This window comes from Sturnus vulgaris, chromosome 7 (assembly GCF_052056855.1).
Source record: "Sturnus vulgaris isolate bStuVul1 chromosome 7, bStuVul1.hap1, whole genome shotgun sequence".
Lineage (NCBI taxonomy): Eukaryota > Metazoa > Chordata > Aves > Passeriformes > Sturnidae > Sturnus > Sturnus vulgaris.
Genome location: NC_142249.1, coordinates 26,664,063 through 26,683,345, shown reverse-complemented (window position 1 = coordinate 26,683,345; position 19,283 = coordinate 26,664,063). Strand labels below are relative to the sequence as shown.

Sequence of the window (19,283 nt, the reverse complement as noted above, 5' to 3'; positions counted from 1 at the left end):
GTTTAAGCTCCTTTTTCTTGATGAAGCAGAAGGAAGCATTCATCCCTCTAGAGCAGCTAGTCTGGCAGTGAAATACAGTCAGCTCGGGGTGAAACCCAGGACTGTGTACAAGGAAGGGATGAAAGTCCTCATTTCTGAGCAAAAGGGGTGACAAATTGAGTGGTGAAGGTGAACGTCAGTGTTGTCTTATCACAGCTGGAATACCTCTGCTTTGGGAAAGGGGTCTCCATGGAGTTAATTCCAAAAGGTTTGCAGCACCTGGTCTTAGAGCATCATCTAAAAATGAGAAAAAAGTGGAAGCTGTCAGAATCTCTATTTGTAGAAATATGCTGAAATATGAAACAATTTTCCTTACAGGCACAACATCTGGGTGTTGAGTAACCAGTAAAAAGTATCCAAACCTCAGCTCCTGCTGCTTCTCCCTCCCAAGTGGCCCCTTTTATCTATCCTCCCAAAATGAGTCCCAGAGAGGTTCTTCCATGACCACTTTGAATTTTCTTATGTACTCTTTTTCAAGCAAGCAGGAGTTACCATGCACTCCATTTGTCAGTCACCCACTAATAATATTGAATCTATGCACTGATCAAAATTGACAGAGGGTGGAAAGAAGTATTGTGTTCCTACTATTATTGGGAAAATAGGCAACTAGGGTAGAGGGAAAAGAAACCTTCTGAAGGGAAAAATTACAGCAGGGAAAACATTATTTTTAAACACCAGAAACTCCAGCCAAATAACATTATGCCTCAGAATCCATGCTCAGTCATTTCTGCTCTTCACACGACTGATAGTTTCTGAAGCAGTTTCACAGCAGATTTGTCTGGCTTCTGCCTGACTCTCTCAATCCTCATTTTCCCCTTAATCATTGTTGCAGGACCATGGGAACAGAAATAGTTCAAGGGAACAGCCCAAGGGACTACCACTTTGGGACAGATCTCATGGTAACTGGACTGCTAGTTCATTTCAAAGGGCAACAAAGAGAGTCAAAGTCATCATTTCAATGAGGAGGACTAAAGATGGGTCAAGTCAAGTTTGCGTTGTTTGTCAGTTCCCACAGAAGACTTTTAGTCTCCCTTCTAAGCCATTACAGCTGAAGCCAGAGGTGAAATGTGCTGGTGTTAGTGCAATAAGACCCATTGGTAGGATTTTGCCAGACCTGTTTTCCTGTCTCATTTACCACAGGATGCACGAAGAGGATCTTCAGAGAGACTTGCTCTGATAGAGTTAATGTATTTTACAAGGAAAGCTGCCATCTCTCAAGGTCGTTTCATCTCTTAGTTACATGAATTCTAAGAAAGCAAAGACTCTTTCCAAGTAAGTTGCTGCTTTGTCCAAGTGATGGTGTTACAGAAATTGTTGTATAGGATCCAGGTCTTTCCAGGGTATAGTGAGTGTGTGTGGTGTTTAGATTTAGGCTGTGTGCTGCCAAGCTACTGACTCCCTTTCTTCTTCCTTTTTTTCCTCATCCCACCCTCTCTCCCCTAAATCACAAGCCTAAGAAAAATAAATAAGAATAATAAATAAACAGATGAAAGTGGAAACATTCCCAAACCTGTTATCATGGAGGCAGTTTCTGTCCAGACCATGCTAGTTTCACAGTGAACCTTGGAATTGTCAATTCTCATTACTTTCCAGTGTTGAGTGCGGAAGGAGAGAATTTCAATCTCTGCTTTCCAGAATCAAGCCCTCTGTTTCATGTGGTAGGGAAAGTTGAGATGAAATATAGGTCTCAGGGGACTTTTCCTGTGTGAAAGCTTATTACAGCTGTAACAAAACCTTCTAATCGGAACAGATTCTGTTACATGCATGATATTCTGGTCTTGGGCAGGGTGGGGGGATATGAGAAAAAGATGACAAAAAGCTTGAAAAGCAATTAAATGACAACTGCATTCATTCCCTGCCTCCTCCTCCTCACTGCTTTCAATTGCTCTTTACATTGAACATTTTCCTTTCAGCGTTTTCTGGGGGTCATGTAATATTTGTAGGAGTTTTGCTGGGTCAGGTTGTTGAATGATATTTTGCATTTACAAACTTGGAATCACCTGCCTGAATGGAAAACTGTTTAGTGGTGTTTGAAATACAGAATCCATATAACCGTAGCAAGAGAGCCTAATGGGCTATCTAAACACAATATTCAGTTACAGTTGAAGACAGGGAACTACTTAAAATGTGTCATGATGTCCAATGTAATAGTAAAATTGTAGACAGAATAAACCCAGAGGCACAATTCCTGCCCAAAGCAAAGTATCTCTGGGCCTATGCTGGTGATATAAATGGCTTCACTAAGCAATTGAGAAAAAAATTAGTGCCAGCCTCTACTGTAGACATATCCAAGTTGTTTTCCTCTGGTTTGCTTCAGTGAATTATATTGGCTGTAAAAGAGACACAGAGAAATTGTGAGGGGAAAAATAAAAAGATGTAGGAAGATGAAGTACCTGCATTGTACTACCTCAGTTTCTTTTTCCTTGTGATGGTCTAACATGACAAGTCCACCTCACCAATCCCTTTGGGCAGGGGCAGTAAAATGATAACACAGCCTTTAAAGGTGCTTCGTGCTGTGAAACACAACTCAGAAAATGAATGTTTCCAGCCCAGTCAGAGCACTCTCTGAGGGATATTTTTATCTCCACAGTGCCAGAGATTAACTGTACATTTGTCTTAATGGTATCACCCTTTAGTGTTAATGGAAGCTATGTGTGTAAATCCCTGACCATCCCAATGAGAATACACACTGAATGATCACAATAAATCAAAGTAAATGGAAGACCCCTGCAGAACAAATTCATCTCCAGAGGCTTTTAGGAACCTTGTACCAAGCAAGCACAGCAAGAACAAACACAGTAGATCGTGTCTCCTGCTTTATGATTTCAAAATACTCATAATTAGGATACTTCCAGTTCAAAAACAGCAATTTACTCTTTTGAAATGATTTGCAAAGGAAAAACACCACTGGGTTTGGTAATGTTAGGATCTCTATAGTATTTGGAGAAATTGACTCAGTGGTTCTTTCCAGTCTACTTTCATCTCAAAAATGAGAATAAATTTCTGAAAAAAAGTGATGACTACTGGAAAAGGGAAAATACATTTATTTTCAACTGCTTAGACCACTTTGGATTGATGAAATTTTGTGAAAATGGGTCAATTTTAAACACAACAGCTATTAAATTCTCAGCAACAACTTCAATTCCCTTTTCCAAGAAATATGGGCAAGAGAGAATTAGAAGAATAAAGAGACATAACGTTCTTCTGTGTGTGAAATAGAAACAAATATCACACAGTATAACATATTAGTCTTTTGTGCTTCACTTAGGCGCTATGGAAATGAAAGACAGACAAATCATTGTCCTTTTATAATTTGCAGATTTTTTTTTTAGGTGAGGAACAATAACTTAAAGGGCACTGATGAAAACAAGGATGAGTATAAGACAAGAATGGAGTTTCTTCTTCTAAAAGAGTCTGCAAGTATCCATATGCAGAGAAACCTAGAATTATATTTCAGACTTCATCAGCAATTCTGTGTTTGTAGAAAAATGCATTAATTACCATTGCCTGTATTTCCGAAGTAGAACTGCCTGAGCAGAAAAATGAGAACAGGGAAGGTGATGATTAATTTTGATGGTTTTCATTGTGAAATAGAGGAAAATGCAGAAGGGACTACAGAGCATATTATTAACTAAAAAGTACGAATATTGGTACTTAGATTGTTTGATGAGGGCACAGAAAATGTCCTTTTATGAAAAAATTACTCTGAAGTCCTCTTAATTCTGGGCGTTCCTCTTCAGTCTTGCTACATCACTTACCTTTGAGGATTGCTGTGCCTTATAGGCGACAAAGACAATGCCAATCACTATCTTTGGGTGGAAACACCCTTAAAAATTCCTCATTACAGCTTTGCAAGGAAGTATGAAAAAATTCCACCTCTCAATGTCTCCATCCAAGATGTCTTTAATCTCATGTATCAGATATAGCACAGACTATTAGGGAGTCAGGAAATCACCAGTCAAATATCTGGTCATTTTAGGAATAAAGCATTTCTATGCTGAATAGTCTCATCTGGAATAATACATTAGGAAATAGAAGTATGTGAAAGGCAACAAAGAAAACTCAGGATATAACCCGATACACAGATTCTCTTTCCAACTCTAGATGTGGATTAGAGATCTGCAGGCTGATGAAGGTGAATATCTCCCTCCCAAACATTTACTTTCCCTGTATGCACAATTTCTTCCAAAGCCTTTTGCTTTGATGGATGGGAAGAGGGTTTAGAAAAAAATTCTCTAGTTTCATATCTAGTTTTTTCTTCAGCTGTACTCCATGAAACTCTAAAATTAGTTCTTCAGTTTCTAACTGCTCTTAGAAAGACTGTGGCCATTTTCCATCCCTGAAGTTTCTCCATTTTTGTTTCTTTAAGAACTTCTATGGGCTTTGTGCATTAAAATCCCTCCTGTTTTGTGTAGAAACTGTTCTTGCATTTCCCTATTTCCTAGACAAATCTCAGCCACCAAGTGGTCCATGACTCTCTGATTCATGGGAAAATGTAAAGTTGCTATCAAGAGCAAGAGGAAACACTTTTGCACTTTCAAACAATACTCCCTGGGTTATATCACTGCAGAAGTGGAACAAGCCAATGAGGTAAGATCCACATCTTAAACACACCCACGTTGTAAACTTAAAATTTGACCCACTACTCTGAGTTACATAGAAGTACTCGGAACTCAAAATATTTTGATATTTTGTAGTCGTTTCCATCCTCTATTCTCTGAGAGCCACCAAGACTGAAAGTTCAAGAGCCAACAGCCAGAAGGGGCAGTTCTTGACCCAAGAGACAATCAGGAAGCACTGAATTTGTAGAGACTAATTAAATTTCCGACCTGTTTCTGCAGTGATGAGAGGATCACATAAGTCAGCTGGGGATTTGATGGAGGCTTGCATCTAAACAGAAGAGGTTGTGCTGAAAATTCAGATAGGCATGTGCTGTTCATGCCCGTCCATTGACTCCAGTGGTTTTGAACTTGAAAAAATGAACTTACACAAAGCTTTTTTTCTGAAAACCCCACGACTGTGGGGACTTAGCTGGGGGAGTAAACAAATGGGGTTTATTGTTTCCCTAAGAGCAGGGCATGCAGCTAAAAGGCAGCTCTCCCGTGCTGCCCTCCCCCTTTGGGCTGGCAGCCCCACCTGTTAGCAGGCAGGAGAAATCAGAGAGATGAACAGCACCAGCGGTATTTTTACAGGATGAACCCAGCGGGTCAGCTGGAGGCTGCTGAAACCCAATATCGAGTTGTGGCTGCAGACAGGCACGGTGTGAGCCTTGGGGGAGGAGGGTGCTGAGGGATGTGTGGAGGGAAAGCAGGGCAGTCCCAAAGGAGGCAGAATTTTGCTTGGGAGACTTCTGTTTCCCTTTGGTGCCCCTGAAACTGAATAGTGGGGATTGTTGACTAAATGTGTGAGCTCGGGCTGGTTGCAGGGGGAGGATCAGAGGAAGCGGTGGGGCAGGGACAGCGGCAGTAGGAGCAGCATTCGCAGGAACAAAGAGCACATGTGTGCACAGGCACTGTGTGCCCAGTCCCCAGGGGAAGGGGGTCACTCAGAGGTATCTATTTCATTCATTCACCTCCTCTCTCTCCTTTTGTGCACAGTAAACAGAAAACCATTGCACTTCAGCCTCCCCCCTTCCCAGCCCTCCTGGTACTGCCAGCACTGGACCAGCACGTTTATTTCAGAGAAACTTATTGTCCGACCATGACAGTTTCCCCCATGCCTCTCCTGCAGTCACAAACTTGCTGCTGAAGGGGCTGCTGGGGGAATAAACACCTGCAAGGAGCCACAGCTGTGGCGTGAGCTGCTCTCCTAATGCTCTGTTTAGGATTACAGCACTCCAGAGTATCACATTACCCCAGTGGCTGCACTGAAACCTGGTATTAATTCACATTAGCAAGGATCAGATTTAGTATGTTGGGAGGGGGAGGACTGTTATTATTGTTTCTAAAACTGCTGGAGCAAACTCCTAGGATTGGTCTTTCATTAATACTGGCAATGGCCAAAGAAGCTTCTTTGTTCCTCCACACCCCTGGCCACTCACCCTGTCTCCTCTTGCATGAATGCCTCTAAACACAGCTGCTTGTTTCCATGATGGGCTTACTTGCTTATTTTTATTTTTGGTGCACCAAAGTTAGTAACTTTCAAAGCAAATTTCTGGATTTTGTGGAATTTCTTGTGGATTGTAGCGGTCTTCCAATACTGGGAGGAGAGTTACAGTGGTGTGGGGTCGCCTCTTGTCCATGCCAATGATAGATTATCCAAAGACTGGAAGAAGGGAAAGATGGTCTAAGAGTAAGAACAGTGAAACTCTGGGATAGATTTGTGCAAAGAGGGCGTGGAGTCTTCATTACCAGGTAGTTTTAAGCATATCTGTTGGGTTGATCTGATTTTTGACTTTGAGTAGGGACATTCCACAAGCCCTTCAATGTTTCTTTCAACCTGTTTTTTTGATGCAGCCATTATAAGGGTGTGGCAGAGTTACTTTTCTCCCTTGCTTTCCCTACCCACACTGTCCTTCCTTTACTGGGTGTTGCTGAGGCTGTTTCTGTCTGAGGAGTGCAGGCATTCCCCAGGCTTATGGGTGGCACCTAGAGTGCTGTGTTTAGTTGTTCCTAGAAGGCCTCATGATATAATCCCAGTGTTTTTCCAAACCAAGAGCTATTTCACATATGTATAATTGACCCCTGATTTCAGATATTGTTTCTTGAATCCAAGGGAACATAATCATCAGTGTCAATAACCACTGTTCAGTACAGATAGGGTTAAATATCACTGGAATGCCCACAGAGAGCCTTGGAACAGATATGAAAAAGGAAGTGAAAAAATATTTCACCTGAAGCCTTCCTTCAGAAGCTAAAAATCCCAACCATGGTTGTTAATTTTATTTACAGCTTCAGAGTTGTCTTGAAATGTCATTATCATTGGCTGTGCTACCAAATTCAGAAAAGTACCAATGTTTAACTAGGGAGGGGTGGATCCAAACAATAAGGGCAGAGATGGGGCATGTGCTGTGCACAGTGACAGAAGTGAACGATGAGGACTAGCACATCATCTACTGACTGCTGTGTGACATTTCTTTGTGTAGAGCACAGAATAGTTCTGACATTTGTTAGAGTCTTAGCCTTCTGCACAGAAATCTTCTACAGATGATCCAGATTTGTAAAGCCAGAAGAGGACATCTGAATATCAGGTTTCACCTCCTGTACAAACACAGGGCTTCAGATTTCAGTTTATTACATATCTATTGAATATTTTGTTCCAGAAGAACAGCCAGGAGATGGGAAATCAAGTGCTTTGTGTGGTGCTTTGTTCCAATTAAGCTGGGGAGTTCTGTGCAGTGTGATCCCATGCCATCCTGATGGGAATGGGATGCACTGCACAGGATAGTCCATCTTCAGAGATCTTACGGCACCTCAAGATCAACACCCTGTAAGACTGACCATCCATCTCAAATATACCACAGTGTCCCTCTCAGATGGCAAACTTAGTAGGCATCGTAGTCATCAATGAGTTTGGGGTCATGTTTAGTGAGTTACAGTGCTGGCCTGTCAGAATCTGGTTCCTTCTGGTATCAGTAAAGCATCTGCTCCTGTATGTTAGGGCAACTATCGTGGCCAGACTAGATATAGCTCTTGATTTTTATTCCTTTGCTAGGTCTCCTGAGCCATACATGTCTCCTGCTGATGCTGTGTTTTTAGGATTATTGCTTTCTCTTGTGCTCTGACACCCAAGTTTATTACAGTTCATTTTGTTTCCCCTGGAGGAAAAAGAAACAGGAAAAAGAAAATCCTGTCTTCAATGTACACGTGTTTTTCTGAGGGCTTTCAGCATTACTGCACTGTTGTGTAAGTTGAAGGCAAGGCTCTGCTGAACAGGTTTATCCCTTCAACATGTTATCACTCTCTGGACAACATGACTTCATACAGGGTGGAATTAATGGGCTTGTGATGGAGTCACAATGCAGCTTCTCAAAGGCCAGTCTGGCTGGGAAACTCCAGGTATTTTTGAGAACCCTTGAAGTAATTAGGTGACTCCAGGAAAATACAAGGAGCTAGAGAACTCTGTTGGTGTGTTCTTCCAACTTGTGTTTGGATACATCCAAAAATTCGTGCCTTCCTCTTGTCTCTGCAGATCTAGGAGTCTGAGTACAGCAAGAGTTTGGACAGCAAGAATGAAGCAACACAGGAGACCTAGTCATTAGTGGGGACTATTTTCTTTCAGCCAACATCAAACAGAACAGGGTGTTCAGCTGTCCTGCCTGTGGATCTCCGTGTGTTTATGAGAACAGAAAGTATCCCCATGGCAGGGGGGGAGGTTCCTCAGAGAGCAGTGAGGGAGCTTTTCTGACCAGACATAACCACAGCTCCAGCTACTCCTGATCATTTAAGATCATTTGGCATTTTCTGCAAGAAGAGATGTCTAATGCCTGGGTAGCATTCTTGTTAGATCAGTTACTTTGCTTCTGCTTGGATTTTCTGCTTTCACTTTCAGCTGCAGGCACTCTTCTTTTGTTTTTCCTTTCCTGAGCTTTTGCAAGCACTGTGCTGTGAAACAGCTACTTCAACTCGTCTCTACATTTCATCAAGTAGCAAATATCTCTGCAATACAGGTCTTGGCTGAATTTTCTCAGAATGAAAGGTGTTGATGCATTGCCTCACAGAGAGAAATACTAACAAACCAAACAAAAAGAAACTTTTCTAAAGACAGTACAGAAAATAAGCGGTTGTGGAAAAGGTAAGAATCATCTAAAAATGAAAAATAGTCAAAATAAAGGAAATTTGTTCTTTTCATCAGAACTTACACAATTGAGTAAGTTGCCTGTCATTACAGCATAGAAAATCCAACATCTGTATAAGTGATGAAATTTCATAACCTCCCCTGTATAACCTTGCTTGATTTTGACACTTGTGACTTATGACAGGTTTAGAGGTCAACCCTGAAGCGTGAGTATTGTTTCAATCATGCTGCTCCCTCTCATGAATTACGTTAGCAAGGGCTTGGTCACAGTTATCTGTGCAACAAAGAAATATTGTAGTAGAAGTTGTAGCATGGTAGGATAGTTACTGTGGTGATATAGTTAAAATGCCTGGGAGAGAGATTTTCATTGTTGAAAAGTCTACATAATAAAGTTTAATGTAGTCCATGGGACACGTTTTTTCCTTAGGATTTATGAGTGGAGCTTGGTGAGTGCTACGTATTTTGGTCTGATCACCAAAATGGAAAATCAGAGAGGAAGAAAAGGTTCAACCAACACAATAATCTTTTGAGGTTTTGGATGAAAGGAAAAGGTTGATTTTGGAACTAAATGAAATGTTTCACTGGGCTGAAATTGAAAGGCTTTTACACTTATTAGTTACTTAGATAATTTAGAAATCTTTTTCCTCCTTGCTTCTAGGTGCAATGCCTATTTTTAATTGTAAAATTTATTTTGAAAATACCTGAGAGATTTTGAAAGATGTCAACACTGATATATTCTTTAGCCAAAAATCTTCACCACACTCTGCTCAGTTTGGTGATCTCTTTTAGTCCTACTCTAACAACAGCTTTTGGCACACTAACTATTATTATTATTAATAATAACCATAATATCATCACCCAGCTGTGCTTAGAAGGCTTGGGCACCAGTCCCAGATCTGCTATGACAAATCTTTTCAGCTCTCTGGGCTTCTGTTTCACCTCCCACTCTTTGGCTCTCTTATCTAGTCAGATTTAAAGTCACAGGGTCAGGAACTCTCATATATGGAGACTCTTATGTACACACCAATGCTTGTGCTACTGCTCCTGCTACAATGGCATGAATGGTGGATTTTCTGCTCCATCCTCCCCCATCTATCAGCCCACTACAGAGATTTCTGAAGTGTCTCAGCCTCCTAAGACAGCTAGCTCCATGAGAGAAGGGAAAAGGAGGGAGCAAAACCAATAAGGAAATTATTTTTATTTGCATTCCCTATGCAGAGCCTGAGTGGTTAGTCTGGGGAGTGGGTGAAACTGAACTGTGACTATAAGCATTGCAGCCACTCTTTGCTCAGCTGTGATTAACTTCTGTGTGAAGCAAAGTAGTGTACACCCAAAATACTGTTTGCTTGGAAGACCAGCAAGGATCTGAGGAGTGTGAAGGTAAATATAAAATAAAACTGAGAGAAAGAGACTGAAGACTTGGCTTTTGGGGTTTTTTAACCAGAATTCCTGTTTTGAGAGGCCTCATTCCATGTCAGACTGTTACCAGGTAGAGGGGGTACCAAAAGTAGCTTTTCCTCCCTGCATCTGTAGCTATGTTCCTATCTAGAGAGTAGGTTGGGAAATTATATATATTGGAGAAGGAAACAAGACACAGAGCATTGGGCCAGTTTGAAAGCCAGCACTTGCAGAGGTGCTGGGACAAAATCAACACCCTCTGGAGGCAAAACGCTGTGAAAAAAACTCTCAGAAAGGACTCAGAGAACCTATCTCATATTGTTTAATTTTCTTCTGTATCTGGGCCACCAGGGCTTTATGTATGTCTTTAGTAGTAAACCCATTAGGATAGCATCAGAGATACCTGACTGCCTCATTACTTTGCATGACTGCTTGGCAATATAATTGTTGAACCTGCTGCATAACACATTTTGGAGGAAGAGCCTGCAAGTAGCTTGTGCAGAGCAGGAGAGTCTGGGCTTGATAGCAGGCAGTAGGGCTGACCTGCTCTGTATTTCAGATCTTTTTTTCTTGATTGTGCTTCCCAGAAAACAGGATTAAAAACTTGGGGGTTTTGCTGCCAAACCACATGGAGTGTCCATTTTTATGATTTCTGTGAGAAGATAGTGGTGCACCTGCCAAACAAGCATAGCCTCACTGCTGCCCTCTCCACTCCACATTCTGCAGACCCGAGACCTGGTTATCCACACTTCCATGGGTGACAGAATTGCTGAATGCCATTCCCAGCACATCAGGGAAGCACCTCGACAGAGGAAGAGCAGCTGCTGGTGGCACTGTTGACAGTGAGGTGGAAACTGAGTCAGAAGCTGTTTCTAGCATAGGGCTGCTTTCAGAAGGGCTGGTTTTTTTCAGAATAGGGTCAGCTTTCAGAATTTGGCCCCGACAAAGAGGTGCAAACTGAGCCTTGGTTAAAGCTCCCTCATTCATACTAAAGACCAGACCTAAATCTTTTGTGTCAGAGGATGGCTGTTTCTTACCTGTTGAAAAATTTCTCCTGGGACAAGTCACCAGGCCTGGCATCCAAAGGGTGATTTTTGAGCCTTAGAAATCTCCTTTGTGGGTTTTGTGCTAAGAGTGACTGAAACTTGCTACTGGTTCATTTCAGCTATATCCACCGAACCGTAACTCACTACTGCATACAAGTTCAGCAGGAACATTCCCAAAACCCCCGTAGAAGAAATTTACGGTTGCTCAACGCTCTGTTACTGGCGGCCACAACTGTGTGTGCTCCACATGTCTTTGTAATCACTTAATGACTCATTTCCTTAATCTCTCATTTCCTATAGCCTTATTACAAGCAATTCATAAACCCAGATCCATAGCTGTTCTCTGGCTGTAGTCAGGAAGCACTGAACTGACTGCATCTGGTTGGTTGGCTGGAGTACCCCTCTCTATTCCCCTCTGAAACTTTCCACTGGACCCTGTCTTTTGCTGCAGTGACACCTACTGATGAGGTAAGAGTGTATTAACTACACGGTCCCCTGTTGCCAAATGCAGCCAGCAACCACTTCCTGGTACTAACCAGATGTTTCTGCTCTTTTGGAGCAAATTTCACACTACATTGGGAGAAGTTTTGCACGGTCTTGACTATAACACACCAGTGGCCAGCAGACCTGAAAAGAGATCACTGCAGCAGGAGGAAATGGCACTTTGTGTCCAGGCTTCTCATTCAACCATCAACCAACTTAGGGCCTTGGGAAGCAAACCTTGCAAGGCAACATCCCTGGGGATTCTCTATGGCACTGAAGAAGCAGACAAACAGCCAGCATGCCTTTGCTTTCCTCTGTAAATCCTTTTATTTTCCTGGAGAAATAACTACTTCCAGGAAGTTGTAACCCTGGTACCTCCTCAAAACATCCCATGGTGACTGGGAGAAAGGGGAGTAAAAGCCTGAGACCCATTGCTTGGTGCTGCCAGGCCAAGGGTTTCTCTTTCAGTGAAAAGTGCTTCCCTTTCAGACCTCAGTCTTTTCCCTATACAATTATTTGGAAAATTTCAGCTTCAGTTAAAACACTATGAAAACCAACCTGCAGTACCTCAAGAAGAGAAGAAATGAGATTAGTACTCCAGAAGGGCAAGAGGAGAGTCAAGGAACGGGTGAAGGAAATAAGAACACTTTCTCACTGGAGACCTTGGCTTTAACCCAGTTTGCCATGAATGTTATCTGTTCTCTAGTATACCTAAATATTGATTTATGTGGGAGACAGCATGATAAAGGAATGAGCATAGGATAGGGTTAGATAGGATGGGATAGGTTAGGAATTGTCAAAACATTCTTCAATCTCCTCCTCTGCTTTAAGATCCTGTCTGGCTGGCACTGCAGGTTAACATCTTAAATCTGAGGCCAGCGACCCAGAGCCAATGGACAAGCTTTGTGAAAGTGTTGTAAATCCATGATCTCTAAGCCTGACTCTGAAGGAAAGGTCTTCAATAATTGCACAGAGGTTTCAGGACATAGCAGGTCTGCACAGGAGGAGGAGTACTGAAAAAGTTCCCTCTCACACTAGAAAACCTGTCTACATTTTAGCTATTGTTTTGTAGGATTGCAATGCCTGAACATGAATTCCCCTGGTCATTTTGATGCAGAAGCAATGCATCTTCACCATCCATCTTCCACTTCACCGTCACCTTAGCACAAATGGGGCAAACACACTAAGAAGCTAAATGACCTACCCAATGTATAAAAGACAAGCTCCCTGAGATGTGATAAAGTAAAGCAGAATCTACCTACAGCCTGAAATAAGGCTTTTGCCAGAAAGTACTCTGAATAGAAAGGATCTCAGGTGCACGTTGTTAACTACTGGCTGCATTATGTCAGGTGCTATATGTTGTACCACCTCCTTCTGAATGGATTTTCATGTAAATTCGAGGTCTTCCGAGCAAGAATCTGAAATCTCAGTTTTCTTTCTGTGACTTCTTCTATAGGACCATCCAGAAAAGAGGCCCTACCTTGAAAACCTGAGACGTTCTGAGGATGGCAGATGCTACAAAAAGAGAGAAATTGTAAATGCAAATCCACTCATCTTTGATGAAGCTCCATGGTGACGTGATTGGGGTCAGCAGTTTGAAAAAGGTCTTCAGCTTTTAAAAAAATTCTGTCATGGCTGATGGGAACATGAACAAGGGGCACAAAACCACAGGGTTTCCATAGAGCCCACAAACATAAACAGTAAGATCCTTCATGGATACCATGTAAAACACATTTGATGGAGTTCAGGGGAAGAGAGAAATGTCATGGTGGTGCAGACAGATAGACAGACAGACAGCAGAGTGGCTTTGTAGTGTCTAATTTGTTAGAATAATGCAACAAGACAGATCACATAACATGAAAATCTTATCTAACTACCCCTGTACAGAACCTGACCTGGTGCTACAAAGCTCCAGTGTTGTCAGCTGAGAAACCACAGTGTTTTCACTGAGATCTCACAGTCCCCCAGCACAAGAAGCCATGGCATTGCAGCAGATTATCTGTGATTTCCAGTTTTTGCAGGCACAAGAGGTCAGTGCCACAGCGCCTGCAGGGAATGTGACTTTTCAGCTGTCTTGCTCTCCCCAGTAAACTTTGACCTTTGCACAATCTAATATCAAAGAACCAATTATTCTCAACACTCATATATTTTCTTCCATAGACTCAATGCCACATGGTTGCCGGGGGCAAGGCATCATGCTAATCAAGGCAATAATTCAAGGGAAGGCAGTGGGGGGCTGTCATGACCAAGAGCCTGGGGTTCCACTTCTGCCTCTCAGCCACAAATATGGATTCAGTCATGCCTGCTTGTTCCCTCCCTCTCCCCCAAGTCTGTGCCATGATCCTGTCCTGGTGTAAGTTATATAAAGAAATCAAAGGAGATATATCAGTGTATTCCAGTATCTCTTGCCATACTCAAGTTTCCCTGTCACCTATAGGTCTCCTCTTAAAAGAGGCACTGTTATCCAGTGCTTATTTATCTTTTCATTCCTCAGCACCCAGAATTAGCTCTCCTCTGTCCATGTGCCTGCAGCAACTGGAGCCATTGGAAAAGTGATGCCAGGAATGTATCATTGCCTTGGTGGGATGGGGAAGAAAAGAGGAGGCTGCAGTCCCACATGGCAGACCTATTCAAATATCCCACTGCTCACTCAGTGTCCACAACCTCCTTTGACCTCACCTGCCACCTCTGCATAGTGTGAGCTCACAGCATCAGGATCAATGAAAAATCAAAGACCCATCCAGGAAAGGGTCTTGCTTCCAACAGCAGGCATATGGAGCTGCCTATAATTTTCCCACCCAAAGGCGTTAATGTGCAAGAAAATGCATTAAATATAACAAAGTGCTGACAACTTGGCTTAGTGTGGCCAACAAAATCCTGAAGCTAAGGAGTGAACACATTTCCCAGTTGTGTTGAGTATTAGCCCCAACCCAGGATATCAATATAGATAAATATATCTCAGGGTATATCTGAGCCCAGACAGGTCAGAAATTCAGTTTCAAGTAATAAATAAAGACACTGGCTTTCCCAGGTTAATGTGGTATCACAACATGGCCTCAGATAGAGTAAGATAAGGAGAACTCACCTGGTTAACTTCTAGGAGGAAGATGTTTTACAGATATTTTATATGTTTTAATAGTGTTGTTGACTGTTCTGTCACTAAGTCTCAATGTCTTTTAAAGTGGAAAGTGTGGAGTGCTGAGTGAGTGTGCTGGAAATTCATTCATCCCCTGGAGACTGGTGGAGTTAATTCTGACTAGCACAAACCTAGTGGCTGAATGGAGAAAGAAGATAAACCCATAGAAGAAATAGCAGTTTATAGCCTTCTGCACAGTTAAACCTGGCAGGTAGGATTGTGCTCTAGCACAGTTTGTTTTCCTGTAGTTGTTCCAGATTTCTTTGTTGCAAACTAAAAACATCTACAAAGGGCCTGAAAGCTTCATATCCCACTTGTACTGCATGGAGGTGATGCCTGCACTTTAAAAGAGCTCAGGATTATTCCATGGCACATCCTGGGGTGTAAATCAGCTGAAATTTAACCTTAATCACTATGGGCAATCAGTGGAATTGATTCCACTGGAGCAGTGAAAGTGTTCAGTTCAGAGTACAAGGGTAAAAACAGCCAAGGCTGAAAGTACTCGAGGCTTCTGAAGGAAGGAAACCTTGAGGTAGAGATGTTGTTGGCTAATACAAAAACATCGTATTTCAGGAAAAAATACCAAATGCTGAGATTATAAAGCATTCCAACATGTATTGTAAGCAGGCTTTCTCTTTAATAGCAGGATATAAGTGCTTCCTTTCTTTATTTTTGTAAACATAGGAGAAAATTTCAACCTGAATAAGTTTGGTTTTGAATTAATAAAAAGTCAATAATCACACTCCCAAAAGGAACTACAAAACATGAGAGCAGAATATGAGAGCAGAAATACAAAACACTACAACTGAAATGCCTGCTTGTCTCCTTCAGTGTTAGAGTCTTTAGAGAATTAGAGCTACTCTACACCAAAAGCAAAAGTATTACATACCAGTGCTCTTAAAAAAAAAAAAAAAAAGAAAAAAAAAAAAGGAGAAAGTTAGAGGCTGAGGTGCCTTTTTTTGCAGCTGGAGACCTGAAAAGATAGAAACCAAATGCTCTGCTTCTTGATTTATTTTTGTTGTTGTTGTTTTTTGTTTTTTTTTTTAAAGGAAAGAAGCTACTGGAGAAATTGAAAAGGATGACTCCTGGTACCTAAATGGAAGACAGAAGTTAAACCCTTTCTAATCAAGACTCTACAGAATGTGTATGTTGGGGAAGAAAGGATGAAGAGAAACTTCTTACCAGGACACACATATCTGAGCAGCTCTGAGGTGGAAAACATTCCCATGGTGTGGCTTGTGCAGATCCTGTTGGGTAACAGGATCCTCCAGCCAATAAAGGCAATGTGCTGCTGGCCCTGGCTCACAACAACTTATCTCTCTGGGTCCATGGCCTTGCTCCTCCAAGGAATGATGCATCCCTGTGGATTTCTGGCCATGTCTGCCAGTGTCACCATCACTGATGCTCACCAGTCTTCAACTTTCTGGTGTAAGCTGTGCATGCATTGAGGCTCCTGCAAGTGTGAGTGTTTTAGTTGTGTGTTTAGTGTTGGTTTGGAAGGTCAGGGAAGTTAGTCCCACATGATTTATATTGAAAACCTTCATTTCCTACAATTTTCTACATTTGTCTCATACTTCTCAGTCTTTCATTAATTACGCTTCATTAATTGTTTTTCTTTTCATTGGAGGCATAGGTGAGAAAAAAGCAAGTGAAGCACTTCCCATGGAAACACAAAGTATCTCAAAGTTGCCCCATGAAATGGATCATTCCCTGATTTAGGAAGAGGCTGTGAACACATCCTGGTAAATGCTGAGAGTGCTGCAGGAGCCGAGTTTCTCCCAATTATTTTGCCTCCCAAGATCTTGTCTCCTGTCTCATCAGTCCCTCAGACCATGCAAGAAGGAAAATGTTGCAAAGAAGAGGTGAGAGGGATGTATTTCTTACTTTTTTTCAGAGGCAACTCCATAAATCTCCACATGTTAAGGTCTTCCATATGCGGATTTTCAATATCAGCTTGTCACTTCAAGCTGTCTGATGGGAGCTATTGGATGGGGCTGCTGTCTTCTCCAGGGCTTGCTCACATCCCACTCAGATGCCAGAAAAGGTTGAAAAAAGCAGTGAAAAATGTAAAAGGTGACAGTTCAGAGCATAGATGTTTTCCAGAGTTGCAACCTATTGACCTATTTTCATCAGGCTCAGTGGTATAGACTGTATATCAGGACCAGGGAACGTCAACAGAAGAAGGAAAATGATAGCCTGGAAAAAATAATTCTCTTAGTGAATTTAAAACGACCAAATACTACCTTCCTCAGTTCTCCCAGAACTTCCTGTAGATCTAGCAGCCACCTTAGGCTTGGAGATTTCTGACTCATTTCCCAAAAATTGCTTTCGAGTTCAGCAGGTAACTGCCTTTTATTTTTTTTTCTTTGTCAGGGAGAAATACTATTATATTAATTATTGTACTGTGCTCAAGTGCAAAAGTTACAGAAGCAGGTAGGAAGGGGAAAAAAGCAGCACTGAAAACCTGAAGTGAGTTTTGAGATTTACTCAATCCCCATTAGCATAGGTCTCAGAAAGTTTGCATCTAAAGCTCAGTTTTGTAGCTGCTTTTGCTCTTTATGGGATGCAAAAAATTGCTAAATCTTGGATCCTAGAACTGAGCATTAATTCTTTCTGGATCCCAGCCCATAGTTTGGGCTCATCTAAGCTCTTGCTGATTAGGAGATGAGTAAGACCACTAGAGGTGCAAATACTTGATTGTTTATAAGCGCTGGGCACCACCAAAGAAATATATTTCTTTTTTTCCAAACTTCTGAATTTATGGAAACAAATGTTTAAAATGAATGTTGTAGGACTCATAGACACAGGTTACTTTAGAAATCAAAGTCAGAAGTGGATTAAAACCCAGATATTTTTCAGGAGAACAATTCTTCCATTGGCAAATAATACAACAGCTTAAATCCAGCCTCCAGCTTAAAAGGTTCCTAGACAATAGATTGCTGAGAGGATATGATGGGGAAATGCTAACTTATATGTGATCTTTAAGCTCTCCTTTTCCACATACACTATGGGTCATATTGCTGAAAGCGTGTCCTGGCAGAGATGGCTGATCTCACACGAAACTTGGAGAAAAGTGAAGACGAAAAGTAAAATATGTCTTCTTTTTTACCATGTAAAGAATCTTGATTCAAACTAGGAGGTAGCCAAGTTGAAATTGGAAAGTTAGGAAAAGCTCTTAACTTCCTCCAAATAGCTGTATGTAGGGTTAGGCAAACACCCCAAATGAACATGGCCTTCCTGAGGGTTTTGTTGTCTTGGTACTCCCACGGGAGCATTGCTGTGATATTTGAGAACCTATAGCTGCTGCAACTAAGACCCAGCTGTGAAAGTGATGATACGCAGTAGTGACTAGGAATAGCAGGGAACCAAACTTCAGTGACCCAAATGCCTCTCATAGTTCTCTAAAAAATTCTTTCTTTGACTACATTAACAGTCAGACTGCCATTCAATACCAATGGGGTGTATTGGGGGTGGGATGTGCCTTGTACCTGGGGATAGATGCATCTTTCAAATCGATTTTTCTGGGGTGATACAGGCTCTTTTGAGCTCTTCTCAGGCTTTGAATTCTGCCAACTATTATCAGTTGGGAATTTAAAAAAAACAAGCAGAAAAACACTTTCCTTTGCTCCAGTTGGCCTTAGCCCACCAACCAGTTCCACACAGAGTCAAATACAGCTGTCAAGCAGTAATGTGTTTCAGTTTTTTTCCTCTCCCTGATTATTCCTGGGCTCAAGCTGAACTGATAACCTCAGAGACTGTCTTTTTGGGCTGGCTGCAGACCAAGAATGTAATTTCACAAAGAAGTGCTGAGGTTTCAGAAGCAAGGTTTCACTGCAATGTGGAATGAAGCTGGGAAGTTTTAAACACTGTCAAGCAATAGTGAATGCCCTCAACAGCTCCTGCCTCTCACTGGATTCCCCACTTTTCTCTGGACTGCAGAGTGCCAATCTGCCTTGTGGAAAACATGGATTCAGCTTGCTCCTTTCCTACTCACTTTTAAAGCTTTCCCGTCCAGAAATTCATTGCACTGTGGGGAATAGCAAGTAAAACAGCTTATTTCTTGCATACCAGGGCAGATTAGAGGAGCAACTATCCAACACAGTTTCCCTTTGGCAGGAAGGGTGAGACTTCCTTGGGCCAGTGGCATGAAATTTCCAGCTGAGTTGCTCTGAGGCTTGGGTGTCCCTATCAGCCCATAGCACCTCCTGTTTCCTCTTGAAATCCTTGAGATGGTCCTCAAAATGCCCTATTTTTTTGGCAGGGGACAAAGTTGTAGCAGCGGATAGTTCATGTCTCCCCATCCTCTCTTCCTGGTGTCAAAAGGCACAAGAGAAAAGCTGAACATGGCAGATTTCCAGCCTAATCAGAGAGGCATGTTCCTGTCTTTGCTGACAGCTTTTCCATCCTCCCAAGCATGGTGTGGCCAAAGCAGGGACCAGGGCTGC

General features: G+C 42.0%; 1 long non-coding RNA gene across 1 annotated transcript; it reads left to right on the top strand.

Moving 5' to 3' along the window:
- The first annotated feature begins 4,481 nt into the window (after nucleotides 1–4,481).
- Nucleotides 4,482–13,300, top strand: LOC148223222 (uncharacterized). Its single transcript, XR_015804707.1, has 3 exons — nucleotides 4,482–4,629; nucleotides 11,520–11,687; nucleotides 13,159–13,300. It is a non-coding gene; the product is annotated as an uncharacterized LOC148223222 (long non-coding RNA).
- The last annotated feature ends 5,983 nt before the right edge of the window (nucleotides 13,301–19,283 follow it).